We start from the raw sequence: 22,477 nt of genomic DNA, 5'->3' as shown, positions 1-22,477 counted from the left end.
AACAACAAAGTTCTGCATAACGATATCCTCATCTACAGACTAGTTCGGATAATCGAGGTTCTACAAAATCGTGGACTACTCGAGTAATTCCAAACCGAATTGTATCGAGCTTGGACTCGATTTAACCGGAAAAGTGTGACGACTATGTTGGTAAAAGTACCATAACAGAATCCCTAAAAACAACAAAGTTCTGGATAATGATATCCTCATCTACAGACTAGTTCGGATAATCGACGTTCTACATTATCGTGGATTAAACGAGTATAAATCTAAACCGAATTGTATCGTGTTTGTTCTCATTTGAATCGGAAAAGAGTGACGATTATGTTGGTAAAAGTACCATAACAGAATCCCTAAAAACAACAAAGTTCTGGATAATGATATCCTCGTCTACAGACTTGTTCGGATAATCGAGGTTCTACAAAATCGTGGACTACTCGAGTAATTCGAAACTGAACTGTATCGAGCTTGGACTCGATTTGACCGGAAAAGTGTGACGACTATGTTTGTAAAAGTACCATAACAGAATCCCTAAAAACAACAAAGTTCTGGATAATGTTATCCTCATCTACAGACTAGTTCGGATAATCGACGTTCTACATTATCGTGGATTAAACGAGTATAAATCTAAACCGACTTGTATCGTGTTTGAGCTCATTTGCATCGGAAAAGAATGACGATTATGTTGGTAAAAGTCCCATAAAAGAATCCCTGAAAACAACAATTTTCTGCATAACGTTATCCTCGTCTACAGACTAGTTCGGATAATCGAGGTTCTACAAAATCGTGGACTACTCGAGTAATTCCAAACCGAATTGTATCGAGCTTGGACTCGATTTAACCGGAAAAGTGTGACGACTATATTGGTAAAAGTACCATAACAGAATTCCTAAAAACAACAAAGTTCTGGATAATGATATCCTCATCTACAGACTAGTTCGGATAATCGAGGTTCTACAAAATTGTGGATTAGACGAGTATAAATCTAAACCTAATTGTATCGTGTTTAAGCTCATTTGAATCGGAAAAGAATGACGATTATGTTGGTAAATGTCCCATAAAAGAATCACTGAAAACAACAATGTTCTGCATAACGATTTCCTCGTCTACAGACTAGTTCGGATAATCGAGGTTCTACAAAATCGTGGACTACTCGAGTAATTCCAAACCGAATTGTATCGAGCTTGGACTCGATTTAACCGGAAAAGTGTGACGACTATGTTGGTACATGTACCATAACAGAATCCCTAAAAACAACATAGTTCTGGATAATGATATCCTCATCTACAGACTAGTTCGGATAATCGAGGTTCTACAAAATCGTGGACTACTCGAGTAATTCCAAACCGAATTGTATCGAGCTTGGACTCGATGTACCAGGAAAAGAAAGACGACTATGTTGGTAAAAGTACCATAACAGAATCCCTAAAAACAACAATGTTCTGCATAACGATATCCTCGTCTACAGACTAGTTCGGATAATCGAGGTTCTACAAAATCGTGGATTAGACGAGTATAAATCTAAACCTAATTGTATTGTGTTTGGGCTCATTTCAATCGGAAAAGAATGACGATTATGTTGGTAAGAGTTCCATAAAAGAATCCCTGACAACAACAAAGTTCTGCATAACGATATCCTCGTCTACAGACTAGTTCGGATAATCGAGGTTCTACAAAATCGTGGACTACTCGAGTAATTCCAAACCGAATTGTATCGAGCTTGGACTCGATTTAACCGGAAAAGTGTGACGACTATGTTGGTAAAAGTACCATAACAGAATCCCTAAAAACAACAAAGTTCTGGATAATGATATCCTCATCTACAGACTAGTTCGGATAATCGAGGTTCTACAAAATTGTGGATTAGAAGAGTATAAATCTAAACCTAATTGTATCGTGTTTGGGCTCATTTCAATCGGAAAAGAATGACGATTATGTTGGTAAGAGTGCCATAAAAGAATCCCTGACAACAACAAAGTTCTGCATAACGATATCCTCGTCTACAGACTAGTTCGAATAATCGAGGTTCTACATTATCGTGGATTAAACGAGTATAAATCTAAACCGAATTGTATCGAGTTGGTTCTCATTTGAATCGGAAAAGAGAGACGATTATGTTGGTAAAAGTTCAATAAAAGAATGTCTAAACTCAACAAAGTTCTGCATAATTATATCCTCACCTACAGACTAGTTCGGATAATCGAAGTTTTACTGTATCGTAGATTAAACCAGTATAAATCTAAACCGAATTGTATCGTGTTTGAGCTCATTTGAATCGGAAAAGAATGACGATTATGTTGGCAAAAGTCCCATAAAAGAATCCCAGAAAACAACAATGTTCTGCATAACGATATCCTCGTCTACAGACTACTTCGGATAATCGAGGTTCTACAAAATCGTGGACTACTCGAGTAATTCCAAACCGAATTGTATCGAGCTTGGACTCGATTTACCCGGAAAAGAAAGACGACTATGTTGGTAAAAGTACCATAACAGAATCCCTAAAAACAACAAAGTTCTGGATAATGATATCCTCATCTACAGACTAGTTCGGATAATCGAGGTTCTACAAAATTGTGGATTGGACGAGTATAAATCTAAACCTAATTGTATCGTGTTTGTTCTGATTTGAATGGGAAAAGAGTGACGATTATGTTGCTAAAAGTTCAATAAAAGAATGTCTAAACTCAACAAAGTTCTGCATAATTATATCCTCGTCTGCAAACTAGTTCGGATAATCGAGGTTCTACATTATCGTGGATTAAACGAGTATAAATCTAAACCGAATTGTATCGTGTATGAGCTCATTTGAATCGGAAAGGAATGACGATTATGTTGGTAAAAGTCCCATAAAAGAGTCCCTGAAAACAACAATGTTCTGAATAACGATATCCTCATCTACAGACTAGTTCGGATAATCGAGGTTCTACAAAATTGTGGATTAGACGAGTATAAATCTAAACCTAATTGTATCGTGTTTGGGCTCATTTCAATCGGAAAAGAGTGACGATTATGTTGCTAAAAGTTCAATAAAAGAATGTCTAAACTCAACAAAGTTCTGCATAATTATGTCCTCGTCTGCAGACTAGTTCGGATAATCGAGGTTCTACATTATCGTGGATTAAACGAGTATAAATCTAAACCGAATTGTATCGTGTTTGTTCTGATTTGAATGGGAAAAGATTGACGATTATGTTGGTAAAAGTCCCATAAAAGAATCCCTGAAAACAACAATGTTCTGAATAACGATATCCTCGTCTACAGTCTAGTTCCGATAATCGAAGTTCTACAAAATCGTGGACTAATCGAGTATAAATCTAAACCGTGTTGTATCGTGTTTGAGCTCATTTGAATCGGAAAAGAATGACGATTATGTTGGCAAAAGTCCCATAAAAGAATCCCAGAAAACAACAATGTTCTGCATAACGATATCCTCGTCTACAGACTAGTTCGGATAATCAAGGTTGTACAAAATCGTGGACTACTCAAGTAATTCCAAACCGAATTGTATCGAGCTTGGACTCGACTTACCCGGAAAAGAAAGACGACTATGTTGGTAAAAGTACCATAACAGAATCCCTAAAAACAACAAAGTTCTGGATAATGATATCCTCATCTACAGACTAGTTCGGATAATCGACGTTCTACATTATCGTGGATTAAACGAGTATAAATCTAAACCGAATTGTATCGTGTATGAGCTCATTTGAATCGGAAAAGAATGACGATTATGTTGGTAAAAGTCCCATAAAAGAATCCCTCAAAAACAACAATGTTCTGAATAACGATATCCTCGTCTACAGACTAGTTCGGATAATCGAGGTTCTACAAAATTGTGGATTAGACGAGTATAAATCTAAACCTAATTGTATCGTGTTTGGGCTCATTTCAATCGGAAAAGAGTGACGATTATGTTGCTAAAAGTTTAATAAAAGAATGTCTAAACTCAACAAAGTTCTGCATAATTATGTCCTCGTCTGCAGACTAGTTCGGATAATCGAGGTTCTACATTATCGTGGATTAAACGAGTATAAATCTAAACCGAATTGTATCGTGTTTGAGCTCATTTGCATCGGAAAAGAATGACGATTATGTTGGTAAAAGTCCCATAAAAGAATCCCTGAAAACAACAATTTTCTGCATAACGATATCCTCGTCTACAGACTAGTTCGGATAATCGAGGTTCTACAAAATCGTGGATTAGACGAGTATAAATCTAAACCTAATTGTATTGTGTTTGGGCTCATTTCAATCGGAAAAGAATGACGATTATGTTGGTAAGAGTTCCATAAAAGAATCCCTGACAACAACAAAGTTCTGCATAACGATATCCTCGTCTACAGACTAGTTCGGATAATCGAGGTTCTACAAAATCGTGGACTACTCGAGTAATTCCAAACCGAATTGTATCGAGCTTGGACTCGATTTAACCGGAAAAGTGTGACGACTATGTTGGTAAAAGTACCATAACAGAATCCCTAAAAACAACAAAGTTCTGGATAATGATATCCTCATCTACAGACTAGTTCGGATAATCGAGGTTCTGCAAAATTGTGGATTAAACGAGTATAAATCTAAACCTAATTGTATCGTGTTTGGGCTCATTTCAATCGGAAAAGAATGACGATTATGTTGGTAAGAGTTCCATAAAAGAATCCCTGACAACAACAAAGTTCTGCATAACGATATCCTCGTCTACAGACTAGTTCGGATAATCGAGGTTCTACAAAATCGTGGACTACTCGAGTAATTCCAAACCGAATTGTATCGAGCTTGGACTCGATTTAACCGGAAAAGTGTGACGACTATGTTGGTAAAAGTACCATAACAGAATCCCTAAAAACAACAAAGTTCTGGATAATGATATCCTCATCTACAGACTAGTTCGGATAATCGAGGTTCTACATTATCGTGGATTAAACGAGTATAAATCTAAACCGAATTGTATCGTGTTGGTTCTCATTTGAATCGGAAAAGAGTGACGATTATGTTGGTAAAAGTTCAATAAAAGAATGTCTAAACTCAACAAAGTTCTGCATAATTATATCTTCACCTACAGACTAGTTCGGATAATCGAAGTTTTACTGTATCGTAGATTAAACCAGTATAAATCTAAACCGAATTGTATCGTGTTTGAGCTCATTTGAATCGGAAAAGAATGACGATTATGTTGGCAAAAGTCCCATAAAAGAATCCCAGAAAACAACAATGTTCTGCATAACGATATCCTTGTATACAGACTACTTCGGATAATCGAGGTTCTACAAAATCGTGGACTACTCGAGTAATTCCAAACCGAATTGTATCGAGCTTGGACTCGATTTACCCGGAAAAGAAAGACGACTATGTTGGTAAAAGTACCATAACAGAATCCCTAAAAACAACAAAGTTCTGGATAATGATATCCTCATCTACAGACTAGTTCGGATAATCGAGGTTCTACAAAATTGTGGATTGGGCGAGTATAAATCTAAACCTAATTGTATCGTGTTTGTTCTGATTTGAATGGGAAAAGAGTGACGATTATGTTGCTAAAAGATCAATAAAAGAATGTCTAAACTCAATAAAGTTCTGTATAATTATATCCCCGTCTGCAAACTAGTTCGGATAATCGAGGTTCTACATTATCGTGGATTAAACGAGTATAAATCTAAACCGAATTGTATCGTGTATGAGCTCATTTGAATCGGAAAAGAATGACGATTATGTTGGTAAAAGTCCCATAAAAGAATCCCTGAAAACAACAATGTTCTGAATAACGATATCCTCATCTACAGACTAGATCGGATAATCGAGGTTCTACAAAATTGTGGATTAGACGAGTATAAATCTAAACCTAATTGTATCGTGTTTGGGCCCATTTCAATCGGAAAAGAGTGACGATTATGTTCGTAAAAGTTCAATAAAAGAATGTCTAAACTCAACAAAGTTCTGCATAATTATATCCTCACCTACAGACTAGTTCGGATAATCGAGGTTCTACAAAATCGTGGATTAGACGAGTATAAATCTAAACCTAATTGTTTTGTGTTTGAGCTCATTTCAATCGGAAAAGAGTGACGATTATGTTCGTAAAAGTTCAATAAAAGAATGTCTAAACTCAACAAAGTTCTGCATAATTGTTCCGTCTCAAGAATCGTTGTCCCTCGCAAATATTCGATTTCTAACGAACGATTTATTAACGGGTCTTCCCTCGAAAATACATTACGATCGAGCCCCCCTTTACAATGTTTTTCCTTATAACAGCGACACGACGATGCAAGATCGGTATTTGTTTTTAGCAATCGCTCGTCCCCCCAAACATCAGAGACACGGAGAGTCGATTCTCGAATGTTCTGCAACATTGTCGTGCCCAGGAAACCGTTAGAGATTAAATAATTTGATATACCGTAACTGACCAAAAACAGTCAGCATTCGCTTCAGGTATTGCAACCTTCGGAACAACCCAATCGCGATATGGGTCGATTGTATGCACAGTCATAAAATATCTACAGTCTAAAGTCTAAAGAGTCCTCGCGTTCGTTAATCTCGGTCAAGTATCCACGTTCACCCTCGACCATCTTGTTTCAAGGATGCGCGCTAGCTCGTAAATCTACGGTAAAGGGACACCATTAAATTCTTACAACATGCTTCCAAGGGTGCATCGGCCGACCCATACACAATTCTTAATATCGAAGATTTGTGTACGTATATTTCGGACAGTAAACAATTCGCATGTATACGGTTCATCTGCACTGCTGCTCTCGTAAACCAAGAGATGGCATTGCCCTCGCAGGCCCGTCACATGGAAATGCTGCATGTTCATAAACAATCGAAAACCTCTCGTTCTCCAACTCGGGCATACTCCTACTCTTCTTTCCAATCGACCAATCGAAAGAAAGTGTAAAGAGTGATCGATGTCCTGATTGGAAGCGAAAGATCGACAGCACCAACCAGGTTGCTTACCATTAGAACAAAAGACGATTCATTCTTTTCCCTACTCCAAAGCCAACCTCTCATCCACGAGGCGCTTCTCAAAAAAACTCGTGTTGGATGGAAGTCGAGTTCACTCTCAGTTCGTTACGATCCTTCGAACGAGTGACACTAACCACCCAACCGAGCGTTACACTTCTTGCTACCGATATCGTGCAAGCGAAGTAATACAGATCAACACGGTTTGATCTGCACGCGTACGAGCGTTACACTTCTTGCTACCGATATCGTGCAAGCGAAGTAATACAGATCAACACGGTTTGATCTGCGCGCGTATAAGGCAAGACTTGTCGGCACAGCCTTACTGACGAGTCCTCCGGCAAGTCTAGGACGAAACGCAATTCTTTCATTTTTTACATTTCCTTCATTCCATCCAATCCGATCCGATAAATTGAAATAGTTGTCCAAAGTTAATTCGGCGGACAACCAAACGATAGACTCGCGGACACGACGGTCGCGACAAAACAATAATTATATCCTCACCTACAGACTAGTTCGGATAATCGAGGTTCTACCAAATCGTGGATTAGACGAGTATAAATCTAAACCTAATTGTTTTGTGTTTGAGCTCATTTGAATCGGAAAAGAATGACGATTATGTTGGCAAAAGTCCCATAAAAGAATCCCAGAAAACAACAATGTTCTGCATAACGATATCCTCGTCTACAGACTAGTTCGGATAATCGAGGTTCTACAAAATCGTGGATTAGACGAGTATAAATCTAAACCTAATTGTATTGTGTTTGGGCTCATTTCAATCGGAAAAGAATGACGATTATGTTGGAATGAGTTCCATAAAAGAATCCCTGAAAACAACAATTTTCTGCATAACGATATCCTCGTCTACAGACTAGTTCGGATAATCGAGGTTCTACAAAATCGTGGACTAGTCGAGTAATTCCAAACCGAATTGTATCGAGCTTGGACTCGATTTAACCGGAAAAGTGTGACGACTATGTTGGTAAAAGTACCATAACAGAATTCCTAAAAACAACAAAGTTCTGGATAATGATATCCTCATCTACAGACTAGTTCGGATAATCGAGGTTCTACAAAATTGTGGATTAGACGAGTATAAATCTAAACCTAATTGTATCGTGTTTGTTCTCATTTGAATCGGAAAAGAGTGACGATTATGTTGGTAAAAGTACCATAACAGAATCCCTAAAAACAACAAAGTTCTGGATAATGATATCCTCGTCTACAGACTTGTTCGGATAATCGAGGTTCTACAAAATTGTGGACTACTCGAGTAAATCGAAACTGAACTGTATCGAGCTTGGACTCGATTTAACCGGAAAAGTGTGACGACTATGTTTGTAAAAGTACCATAACAGAATCCCTAAAAACAACAAAGTTCTGGATAATGTTATCCTCATCTACAGACTAGTTCGGATAATCGACGTTCTACATTATCGTGGATTAAACGAGTATAAATCTAAACCGAATTGTATCGTGTTTGAGCTCATTTGAATCGGAAAAGAATGACGATTATGTTGGCAAAAGTCCCATAAACGAATCCCAGAAAACAACAATGTTCTGCATAACGATTTCCTCGTCTACAGACTAGTTCGGATAATCGAGGTTCTACAAAATCGTGGATTAGACGAGTATAAATCTAAACCTAATTGTATTGTGTTTGGGCTCATTTCAATCGGAAAAGTATGACGATTATGTTGGTAAGAGTTCCATAACAGAATCCCTATAAACAACAAAGTTCTGGATAATGATATCCTCATCTACAGACTAGTTCGGATAATCGACGTTCTACATTATCGTGGATTAAACGAGTATAAATCTAAACCGACTTGTATCGTGTTTGAGCTCATTTGCATCGGAAAAGAATGACGATTATGTTGGTAAAAGTCCCATAAAAGAATCCCGGAAAACAACAATGTTCTGCATAACGATTTCCTCGTCTACAGACTAGTTCGGATAATCGAGGTTCTACAAAATCGTGGACTACTCGAGTAATTCCAAACCGAATTGTATCGAGCTTGGACTCGATGTACCAGGAAAAGAAAGACGACTATGTTGGTAAAAGTACCATAACAGAATCCCTAAAAACAACAATGTTCTGCATAACGATATCCTCGTCTACAGACTAGTTCGGATAATCGAGGTTCTACAAAATCGTGGATTAGACGAGTATAAATCTAAACCTAATTGTATTGTGTTTGGGCTCATTTCAATCGGAAAAGAATGACGATTATGTTGGAATGAGTTCCATAAAAGAATCCCTGACAACAACAAAGTTCTGCATAACGATATCCTCATCTACAGACTAGTTCGGATAATCGAGGTTCTACAAAATCGTGGACACATCAAGTAATTCTAAACCGAATTGTATCGAGCTTGGACTCGATTTAACCGGAACAGTGTGACGACTATGTTGGTAAATGTACCATAACAGAATCCCTAAAAACAACAAAGTTCTGGATAATGATATCCTCGTCTACAGACTTGTTCGGATAATCGAGGTTCTACAAAATTGTGGACTACTCGAGTAAATCGAAACTGAACTGTATCGAGCTTGGACTCGATTTAACCGGAAAAGTGTGACGACTATGTTTGTAAAAGTACCATAACAGAATCCCTAAAAACAACAAAGTTCTGGATAATGTTATCCTCATCTACAGACTAGTTCGGATAATCGACGTTCTACATTATCGTGGATTAAACGAGTATAAATCTAAACCGAATTGTATCGTGTTTGAGCTCATTTGAATCGGAAAAGAATGACGATTATGTTGGCAAAAGTCCCATAAACGAATCCCAGAAAACAACAATGTTCTGCATAACGATTTCCTTGTCTACAGACTAGTTCGGATAATCGAGGTTCTACAAAATCGTGGATTAGACGAGTATAAATCTAAACCTAATTGTATTGTGTTTGGGCTCATTTCAATCGGAAAAGTATGACGATTATGTTGGTCAGAGTTCCATAACAGAATCCCTATAAACAACAAAGTTCTGGATAATGAAATCCTCATCTACAGACTAGTTCGGATAATCGACGTTCTACATTATCGTGGATTAAACGAGTATAAATCTAAACCGACTTGTATCGTGTTTGAGCTCATTTGCATCGGAAAAGAATGACGATTATGTTGGTAAAAGTCCCATAAAAGAATCCCGGAAAACAACAATGTTCTGCATAACGATTTCCTCGTCTACAGACTAGTTCGGATAATCGAGGTTCTACAAAATCGTGGACTACTCGAGTAATTCCAAACCGAATTGTATCGAGCTTGGACTCGATTTAACCGGAAAAGTGTGACGACTATGTTGGTAAATGTACCATAACAGAATCCCTAAAAACAACATAGTTCTGGATAATGATATCCTCATCTACAGACTAGTTCGGATAATCGAGGTTCTACAAAATCGTGGACTACTCGAGTAATTCCAAACCGAATTGTATCGAGCTTGGACTCGATGTACCAGGAAAAGAAAGACGACTATGTTGGTAAAAGTACCATAACAGAATCCCTAAAAACAACAATGTTCTGCATAACGATATCCTCGTCTACAGACTAGTTCGGATAATCGAGGTTCTACAAAATCGTGGATTAGACGAGTATAAATCTAAACTTAATTGTATCGTGTTTGGGCTCATTTCAATCGGAAAAGAATGACGATTATGTTGGTAAGAGTTCCATAAAAGAATCCCTGACAACAACAAAGTTCTGCATAACGATATCCTCGTCTACAGACTAGTTCGGATAATCGAGGTTCTACAAAATCGTGGATTAGACGAGTATAAATCTAAACCTAATTGTATTGTGTTTGGGCTCATTTCAATCGGAAAAGTATGACGATTATGTTGGTAAGAGTTCCATAACAGAATCCCTATAAACAACAAAGTTCTGGATAATGATATCCTCATCTACAGACTAGTTCGGATAATCGACGTTCTACATTATCGTGGATTAAACGAGTATAAATCTAAACCGACTTGTATCGTGTTTGAGATCATTTGCATCGGAAAAGAATGACGATTATGTTGGTAAAAGTCCCATAAAAGAATCCCGGAAAACAACAATGTTCTGCATAACGATTTCCTCGTCTACAGACTAGTTCGGATAATCGAGGTTCTACAAAATCGTGGACTACTCGAGTAATTCCAAACCGAATTGTATCGAGCTTGGACTCGATGTACCAGGAAAAGAAAGACGACTATGTTGGTAAAAGTACCATAACAGAATCCCTAAAAACAACAATGTTCTGCATAACGATATCCTCGTCTACAGACTAGTTCGGATAATCGAGGTTCTACAAAATCGTGGATTAGACGAGTATAAATCTAAACCTAATTGTATTGTGTTTGGGCTCATTTCAATCGGAAAAGAATGACGATTATGTTGGAATGCGTTCCATAAAAGAATCCCTGACAACAACAAAGTTCTGCATAACGATATCCTCATCTACAGACTAGTTCGGATAATCGAGGTTCTACAAAATCGTGGACACATCAAGTAATTCTAAACCGAATTGTATCGAGCTTGGACTCGATTTAACCGGAACAGTGTGACGACTATGTTGGTAAATGTACCATAACAGAATCCCTAAAAACAACAAAGTTCTGGATAATGATATCCTCATCTACAGACTAGTTCGGATAATCGACGTTCTACATTATCGTGGATTAAACGAGTATAAATCTAAACCGAATTGTATCGTGTTTGTTCTCATTTGCATCGGAAAAGAATGACGATTATGTTGGTAAAAGTCCCATAAAAGAATCCCTGAAAACAACAATTTTCTGCATAACGATATCCTCGTCTACAGACTAGTTCGGATAATCGAGGTTCTACAAAATCGTGGACTACTCGAGTAATTCCAAACCGAATTGTATCGAGCTTGGACTCGATTTAACCGGAAAAGTGTGACGACTATGTAGGTAAAAGTACCATAACAGAATTCCTAAAAACAACAAAGTTCTGGATAATGATATCCTCATCTACAGACTAGTTCGGATAATCGAGGTTCTACAAAATCGTGGACTACTCGAGTAATTCCAAACCGAATTGTATCGAGCTTGGACTCGATGTACCAGGAAAAGAAAGACGACTATGTTGGTAAAAGTACCATAACAGAATCCCTAAAAACAACAATGTTCTGCATAACGATATCCTCGTCTACAGACTAGTTCGGATAATCGAGGTTCTACAAAATCGTGGACTACTCGAGTATAAATCTAAACCGAATTGTATCGTGTTTGAGCTCATTTGCATCGGAAAAGAATGACGATTATGTTGGTAAAAGTCCCATAAAAGAATCCCGGAAAACAACAATGTTCTGCATAACGATTTCCTCGTCTACAGACTAGTTCGGATAATCGAGGTTCTACAAAATCGTGGACTACTCGAGTAATTCCAAACCGAATTGTATCGAGCTTGGACTCGATTTAACCGGAAAAGTGTGACGACTATGTTGGTAAATGTACCATAACAGAATCCCTAAAAACAACATAGTTCTGGATAATGATATCCTCATCTACAGACTAGTTCGGATAATCGAGGTTCTACAAAATCGTGGACTACTCGAGTAATTCCAAACCGAATTGTATCGAGCTTGGACTCGATGTACCAGGAAAAGAAAGACGACTATGTTGGTAAAAGTACCATAACAGAATCCCTAAAAACAACAATGTTCTGCATAACGATATCCTCGTCTACAGACTAGTTCGGATAATCGAGGTTCTACAAAATCGTGGATTAGACGAGTATAAATCTAAACCTAATTGTATTGTGTTTGGGCTCATTTCAATCGGAAAAGAATGACGATTATGTTGGAATGAGTTCCATAAAAGAATCCCTGACAACAACAAAGTTCTGCATAACGATATCCTCATCTACAGACTAGTTCGGATAATCGAGGTTCTACAAAATCGTGGACACATCAAGTAATTCTAAACCGAATTGTATCGAGCTTGGACTCGATTTAACCGGAACAGTGTGACGACTATGTTGGTAAATGTACCATAACAGAATCCCTAAAAACAACAAAGTTCTGGATAATGATATCCTCATCTACAGACTAGTTCGGATAATCGACGTTCTACATTATCGTGGATTAAACGAGTATAAATCTAAACCGAATTGTATCGTGTTTGTTCTCATTTGCATCGGAAAAGAATGACGATTATGTTGGTAAAAGTCCCATAAAAGAATCCCTGAAAACAACAATTTTCTGCATAACGATATCCTCGTCTACAGACTAGTTCGGATAATCGAGGTTCTACAAAATCGTGGACTACTCGAGTAATTCCAAACCGAATTGTATCGAGCTTGGACTCGATTTAACCGGAAAAGTGTGACGACTATGTAGGTAAAAGTACCATAACAGAATTCCTAAAAACAACAAAGTTCTGGATAATGATATCCTCATCTACAGACTAGTTCGGATAATCGAGGTTCTACAAAATCGTGGACTACTCGAGTAATTCCAAACCGAATTGTATCGAGCTTGGACTCGATGTACCAGGAAAAGAAAGACGACTATGTTGGTAAAAGTACCATAACAGAATCCCTAAAAACAACAATGTTCTGCATAACGATATCCTCGTCTACAGACTAGTTCGGATAATCGAGGTTCTACAAAATCGTGGACTACTCGAGTATAAATCTAAACCGAATTGTATCGTGTTTGAGCTCATTTGAATCGGAAAAGAATGACGATTATGTTGGCAAAAGTCCCATAAACGAATCCCAGAAAACAACAATTTTCTGCATAACGATATCCTCGTCTACAGACTAGTTCGGATAATCGAGGTTCTACAAAATCGTGGACTAGTCGAGTAATTCCAAACCGAATTGTATCGAGCTTGGACTCGATTTAACCGGAAAAGTGTGACGACTATGTTGGTAAAAGTACCATAACAGAATTCCTAAAAACAACAAAGTTCTGGATAATGATATCCTCATCTACAGACTAGTTCGGATAATCGAGGTTCTACAAAATTGTGGATTAGACGAGTATAAATCTAAACCTAATTGTATCGTGTTTGTTCTCATTTGAATCGGAAAAGAGTGACGATTATGTTGGTAAAAGTACCATAACAGAATCCCTAAAAACAACAAAGTTCTGGATAATGATATCCTCGTCTACAGACTTGTTCGGATAATCGAGGTTCTACAAAATTGTGGACTACTCGAGTAAATCGAAACTGAACTGTATCGAGCTTGGACTCGATTTAACCGGAAAAGTGTGACGACTATGTTTGTAAAAGTACCATAACAGAATCCCTAAAAACAACAAAGTTCTGGATAATGTTATCCTCATCTACAGACTAGTTCGGATAATCGACGTTCTACATTATCGTGGATTAAACGAGTATAAATCTAAACCGAATTGTATCGTGTTTGAGCTCATTTGAATCGGAAAAGAATGACGATTATGTTGGCAAAAGTCCCATAAACGAATCCCAGAAAACAACAATGTTCTGCATAACGATTTCCTCGTCTACAGACTAGTTCGGATAATCGAGGTTCTACAAAATCGTGGACTACTCGAGTAATTCCAAACCGAATTGTATCGAGCTTGGACTCGATTTAACCGGAAAAGTGTGACGACTATGTTGGTAAATGTACCATAACAGAATCCCTAAAAACAACATAGTTCTGGATAATGATATCCTCATCTACAGACTAGTTCGGATAATCGAGGTTCTACAAAATCGTGGACTACTCGAGTAATTCCAAACCGAATTGTATCGAGCTTGGACTCGATGTACCAGGAAAAGAAAGACGACTATGTTGGTAAAAGTACCATAACAGAATCCCTAAAAACAACAATGTTCTGCATAACGATATCCTCGTCTACAGACTAGTTCGGATAATCGAGGTTCTACAAAATCGTGGATTAGACGAGTATAAATCTAAACTTAATTGTATCGTGTTTGGGCTCATTTCAATCGGAAAAGAATGACGATTATGTTGGTAAGAGTTCCATAAAAGAATCCCTGACAACAACAAAGTTCTGCATAACGATATCCTCGTCTACAGACTAGTTCGGATAATCGAGGTTCTACAAAATCGTGGATTAGACGAGTATAAATCTAAACCTAATTGTATTGTGTTTGGGCTCATTTCAATCGGAAAAGTATGACGATTATGTTGGTAAGAGTTCCATAACAGAATCCCTATAAACAACAAAGTTCTGGATAATGATATCCTCATCTACAGACTAGTTCGGATAATCGACGTTCTACATTATCGTGGATTAAACGAGTATAAATCTAAACCGACTTGTATCGTGTTTGAGCTCATTTGCATCGGAAAAGAATGACGATTATGTTGGTAAAAGTCCCATAAAAGAATCCCGGAAAACAACAATGTTCTGCATAACGATTTCCTCGTCTACAGACTAGTTCGGATAATCGAGGTTCTACAAAATCGTGGACTACTCGAGTAATTCCAAACCGAATTGTATCGAGCTTGGACTCGATTTAACCGGAAAAGTGTGACGACTATGTTGGTAAATGTACCATAACAGAATCCCTAAAAACAACATAGTTCTGGATAATGATATCCTCATCTACAGACTAGTTCGGATAATCGAGGTTCTACAAAATCGTGGACTACTCGAGTAATTCCAAACCGAATTGTATCGAGCTTGGACTCGATGTACCAGGAAAAGAAAGACGACTATGTTGGTAAAAGTACCATAACAGAATCCCTAAAAACAACAATGTTCTGCATAACGATATCCTCGTCTACAGACTAGTTCGGATAATCGAGGTTCTACAAAATCGTGGATTAGACGAGTATAAATCTAAACCTAATTGTATTGTGTTTGGGCTCATTTCAATCGGAAAAGAATGACGATTATGTTGGAATGAGTTCCATAAAAGAATCCCTGACAACAACAAAGTTCTGCATAACGATATCCTCATCTACAGACTAGTTCGGATAATCGAGGTTCTACAAAATCGTGGACACATCAAGTAATTCTAAACCGAATTGTATCGAGCTTGGACTCGATTTAACCGGAACAGTGTGACGACTATGTTGGTAAATGTACCATAACAGAATCCCTAAAAACAACAAAGTTCTGGATAATGATATCCTCATCTACAGACTAGTTCGGATAATCGACGTTCTACATTATCGTGGATTAAACGAGTATAAATCTAAACCGAATTGTATCGTGTTTGTTCTCATTTGCATCGGAAAAGAATGACGATTATGTTGGTAAAAGTCCCATAAAAGAATCCCTGAAAACAACAATTTTCTGCATAACGATATCCTCGTCTACAGACTAGTTCGGATAATCGAGGTTCTACAAAATCGTGGACTACTCGAGTAATTCCAAACCGAATTGTATCGAGCTTGGACTCGATTTAACCGGAAAAGTGTGACGACTATGTAGGTAAAAGTACCATAACAGAATTCCTAAAAACAACAAAGTTCTGGATAATGATATCCTCATCTACAGACTAGTTCGGATAATCGAGGTTCTACAAAATCGTGGACTACTCGAGTAATTCCAAACCGAATTGTATCGAGCTTGGACTCGATGTACCAGGAAAAGAAAGACGACTATGTTGGTAAAAGTACCATAACAGAATCCCTAAAAACAACAATGTTCTGCATAACGATATCCTCGTCTACAGACTAGTTCGGATAATCGAGGTTCTACAAAATCGTGGACTACTCGAGTATAAATCTAAACCGAATTGTATCGTGTTTGAGCTCATTTGCATCGGAAAAGAATGACGATTATGTTGGTAAAAGTCCCATAAAAGAATCCCGGAAAACAACAATGTTCTGCATAACGATTTCCTCGTCTACAGACTAGTTCGGATAATCGAGGTTCTACAAAATCGTGGACTACTCGAGTAATTCCAAACCGAATTGTATCGAGCTTGGACTCGATTTAACCGGAAAAGTGTGACGACTATGTTGGTAAATGTACCATAACAGAATCCCTAAAAACAACATAGTTCTGGATAATGATATCCTCATCTACAGACTAGTTCGGATAATCGAGGTTCTACAAAATCGTGGACTACTCGAGTAATTCCAAACCGAATTGTATCGAGCTTGGACTCGATGTACCAGGAAAAGAAAGACGACTATGTTGGTAAAAGTACCATAACAGAATCCCTAAAAACAACAATGTTCTGCATAACGATATCCTCGTCTACAGACTAGTTCGGATAATCGAGGTTCTACAAAATCGTGGATTAGACGAGTATAAATCTAAACCTAATTGTATTGTGTTTGGGCTCATTTCAATCGGAAAAGAATGACGATTATGTTGGAATGAGTTCCATAAAAGAATCCCTGACAACAACAAAGTTCTGCATAACGATATCCTCATCTACAGACTAGTTCGGATAATCGAGGTTCTACAAAATCGTGGACACATCAAGTAATTCTAAACCGAATTGTATCGAGCTTGGACTCGATTTAACCGGAACAGTGTGACGACTATGTTGGTAAATGTACCATAACAGAATCCCTAAAAACAACAAAGTTCTGGATAATGATATCCTCATCTACAGACTAGTTCGGATAATCGACGTTCTACATTATCGTGGATTAAACGAGTATAAATCTAAACCGAATTGTATCGTGTTTGTTCTCATTTGCATCGGAAAAGAATGACGATTATGTTGGTAAAAGTCCCATAAAAGAATCCCTGAAAACAACAATTTTCTGCATAACGATATCCTCGTCTACAGACTAGTTCGGATAATCGAGGTTCTACAAAATCGTGGACTACTCGAGTAATTCCAAACCGAATTGTATCGAGCTTGGACTCGATTTAGCCGGAAAAGTGTGACGACTATGTAGGTAAAAGTACCATAACAGAATTCCTAAAAACAACAAAGTTCTGGATAATGATATCCTCATCTACAGACTAGTTCGGATAATCGAGGTTCTACAAAATCGTGGACTACTCGAGTAATTCCAAACCGAATTGTATCGAGCTTGGACTCGATGTACCAGGAAAAGAAAGACGACTATGTTGGTAAAAGTACCATAACAGAATCCCTAAAAACAACAATGTTCTGCATAACGATATCCTCGTCTACAGACTAGTTCGGATAATCGAGGTTCTACAAAATCGTGGACTACTCGAGTATAAATCTAAACCGAATTGTATCGAGCTTGGACTCGATTTAACCGGAAAAGTGTGACGACTATGTAGGTAAAAGTACCATAACAGAATTCCTAAAAACAACAAAGTTCTGGATAATGATATCCTCATCTACAGACTAGTTCGGATAATCGAGGTTCTACAAAATCGTGGACTACTCGAGTAATTCCAAACCGAATTGTATCGAGCTTGGACTCGATGTACCAGGAAAAGAAAGACGACTATGTTGGTAAAAGTACCATAACAGAGTCCCAGAAAACAACAATTTTCTGCATAACGATATCCTCGTCTACAGACTAGTTCGGATAATCGAGGTTCTACAAAATCGTGGACTAGTCGAGTAATTCCAAACCGAATTGTATCGAGCTTGGACTCGATTTAACCGGAAAAGTGTGACGACTATGTTGGTAAAAGTACCATAACAGAATTCCTAAAAACAACAAAGTTCTGGATAATGATATCCTCATCTACAGACTAGTTCGGATAATCGAGGTTCTACAAAATTGTGGATTAGACGAGTATAAATCTAAACCTAATTGTATCGTGTTTGTTCTCATTTGAATCGGAAAAGAGTGACGATTATGTTGGTAAAAGTACCATAACAGAATCCCTAAAAACAACAAAGTTCTGGATAATGATATCCTCGTCTACAGACTTGTTCGGATAATCGAGGTTCTACAAAATTGTGGACTACTCGAGTAAATCGAAACTGAACTGTATCGAGCTTGGACTCGATTTAACCGGAAAAGTGTGACGACTATGTTTGTAAAAGTACCATAACAGAATCCCTAAAAACAACAAAGTTCTGGATAATGTTATCCTCATCTACAGACTAGTTCGGATAATCGACGTTCTACATTATCGTGGATTAAACGAGTATAAATCTAAACCGAATTGTATCGTGTTTGAGCTCATTTGAATCGGAAAAGAATGACGATTATGTTGGCAAAAGTCCCATAAACGAATCCCAGAAAACAACAATGTTCTGCATAACGATTTCCTCGTCTACAGACTAGTTCGGATAATCGAGGTTCTACAAAATCGTGGACTACTCGAGTAATTCCAAACCGAATTGTATCGAGCTTGGACTCGATTTAACCGGAAAAGTGTGACGACTATGTTGGTAAATGTACCATAACAGAATCCCTAAAAACAACATAGTTCTGGATAATGATATCCTCATCTACAGACTAGTTCGGATAATCGAGGTTCTACAAAATCGTGGACTACTCGAGTAATTCCAAACCGAATTGTATCGAGCTTGGACTCGATGTACCAGGAAAAGAAAGACGACTATGTTGGTAAAAGTACCATAACAGAATCCCTAAAAACAACAATGTTCTGCATAACGATATCCTCGTCTACAGACTAGTTCGGATAATCGAGGTTCTACAAAATCGTGGATTAGACGAGTATAAATCTAAACTTAATTGTATCGTGTTTGGGCTCATTTCAATCGGAAAAGAATGACGATTATGTTGGTAAGAGTTCCATAAAAGAATCCCTGACAACAACAAAGTTCTGCATAACGATATCCTCGTCTACAGACTAGTTCGGATAATCGAGGTTCTACAAAATCGTGGATTAGACGAGTATAAATCTAAACCTAATTGTATTGTGTTTGGGCTCATTTCAATCGGAAAAGTATGACGATTATGTTGGTAAGAGTTCCATAACAGAATCCCTATAAACAACAAAGTTCTGGATAATGATATCCTCATCTACAGACTAGTTCGGATAATCGACGTTCTACATTATCGTGGATTAAACGAGTATAAATCTAAACCGACTTGTATCGTGTTTGAGCTCATTTGCATCGGAAAAGAATGACGATTATGTTGGTAAAAGTCCCATAAAAGAATCCCGGAAAACAACAATGTTCTGCATAACGATTTCCTCGTCTACAGACTAGTTCGGATAATCGAGGTTCTACAAAATCGTGGACTACTCGAGTAATTCCAAACCGAATTGTATCGAGCTTGGACTCGATTTAACCGGAAAAGTGTGACGACTATGTTGGTAAATGTACCATAACAGAATCCCTAAAAACAACATAGTTCTGGATAATGATATCCTCATCTACAGACTAGTTCGGATAATCGAGGTTCTACAAAATCGTGGACTACTCGAGTAATTCCAAACCGAATTGTATCGAGCTTGGACTCGATGTACCAGGAAAAGAAAGACGACTATGTTGGTAAAAGTACCATAACAGAATCCCTAAAAACAACAATGTTCTGCATAACGATATCCTCGTCTACAGACTAGTTCGGATAATCGAGGTTCTACAAAATCGTGGATTAGACGAGTATAAATCTAAACCTAATTGTATTGTGTTTGGGCTCATTTCAATCGGAAAAGAATGACGATTATGTTGGAATGAGTTCCATAAAAGAATCCCTGACAACAACAAAGTTCTGCATAACGATATCCTCATCTACAGACTAGTTCGGATAATCGAGGTTCTACAAAATCGTGGACACATCAAGTAATTCTAAACCGAATTGTATCGAGCTTGGACTCGATTTAACCGGAACAGTGTGACGACTATGTTGGTAAATGTACCATAACAGAATCCCTAAAAACAACAAAGTTCTGGATAATGATATCCTCATCTACAGACTAGTTCGGATAATCGACGTTCTACATTATCGTGGATTAAACGAGTATAAATCTAAACCGAATTGTATCGTGTTTGTTCTCATTTGCATCGGAAAAGAATGACGATTATGTTGGTAAAAGTCCCATAAAAGAATCCCTGAAAACAACAATTTTCTGCGTAACGATATCCTCGTCTACAGACTAGTTCGGATAATCGAGGTTCTACAAAATCGTGGACTACTCGAGTAATTCCAAACCGAATTGTATCGAGCTTGGACTCGATTTAACCGGAAAAGTGTGACGACTATGTAGGTAAAAGTACCATAACAGAATTCCTAAAAACAACAAAGTTCTGGATAATGATATCCTCATCTACAGACTAGTTCGGATAATCGAGGTTCTACAAAATCGTGGACTACTCGAGTAATTCCAAACCGAATTGTATCGAGCTTGGACTCGATGTACCAGGAAAAGAAAGACGACTATGTTGGTAAAAGTACCATAACAGAATCCCTAAAAACAACAATGTTCTGCATAACGATATCCTCGTCTACAGACTAGTTCGGATAATCGAGGTTCTACAAAATCGTGGACTACTCGAGTATAAATCTAAACCGAATTGTATCGTGTTTGAGCTCATTTGAATCGGAAAAGAATGACGATTATGTTGGCAAAAGTCCCATAAACGAATCCCAGAAAACAACAATGTTCTGCATAACGATTTCCTCGTCTAGAGACTAGTTCGGATAATCGAGGTTCTACAAAATCGTGGACTACTCGAGTAATTCCAAACCGAATTGTATCGAGCTTGGACTCGATTTAACCGGAAAAGTGTGACGACTATGTTGGTAAATGTACCATAACAGAATCCCTAAAAACAACATAGTTCTGGATAATGATATCCTCATCTACAGACTAGTTCGGATAATCGAGGTTCTACAAAATCGTGGACTACTCGAGTAATTCCAAACCGAATTGTATCGAGCTTGGACTCGATGTACCAGGAAAAGAAAGACGACTATGTTGGTAAAAGTACCATAACAGAATCCCTAAAAACAACAATGTTCTGCATAACGATATCCTCGTCTACAGACTAGTTCGGATAATCGAGGTTCTACAAAATCGTGGATTAGACGAGTATAAATCTAAACCTAATTGTATTGTGTTTGGGCTCATTTCAATCGGAAAAGAATGACGATTATGTTGGTAAGAGTTCCATAAAAGAATCCCTGACAACAACAAAGTTCTGCATAACGATATCCTCGTCTACAGACTAGTTCGGATAATCGAGGTTCTACAAAATCGTGGACTACTCGAGTAATTCCAAACCGAATTGTATCGAGCTTGGACTCGATTTAACCGGAAAAGTGTGACGACTATGTTGGTAAATGTACCATAACAGAATCCCTAAAAACAACAAAGTTCTGGATAATGATATCCTCATCTACAGACTAGTTCGGATAATCGAGGTTCTACAAAATCGTGGGCTACTCGAGTAATTCCAAACCGAAATGTATCGAGCTTGGACTCGATTTACCAGGAAAAGAAAGACGACTATGTTGGTAAAAGTACCATAACAGAATCCCTAAAAACAACAAAGTTCTGGATAATGATATCCTCGTCTGCAGACTAGTTAGGATAATCGAGGTTCTACAAAATCGTGGATTAGACGAGTATAAATCTAAACCTAATTGTATTGTGTTTGGGCTCATTTCAATCGGAAAAGAATGACGATTATGTTGGTAAGAGTTCCATAAAAGAATCCCTGAAAACAACAATTTTCTGCATAACG

Source organism: Lasioglossum baleicum, chromosome 15, assembly GCF_051020765.1.
Source record: "Lasioglossum baleicum chromosome 15, iyLasBale1, whole genome shotgun sequence".
NCBI classification, from domain to species: Eukaryota; Metazoa; Arthropoda; class Insecta; order Hymenoptera; family Halictidae; genus Lasioglossum; species Lasioglossum baleicum.
The sequence above is the reverse complement of the archived record's forward strand: the minus strand, read 5'-3'. Positions refer to the sequence as shown.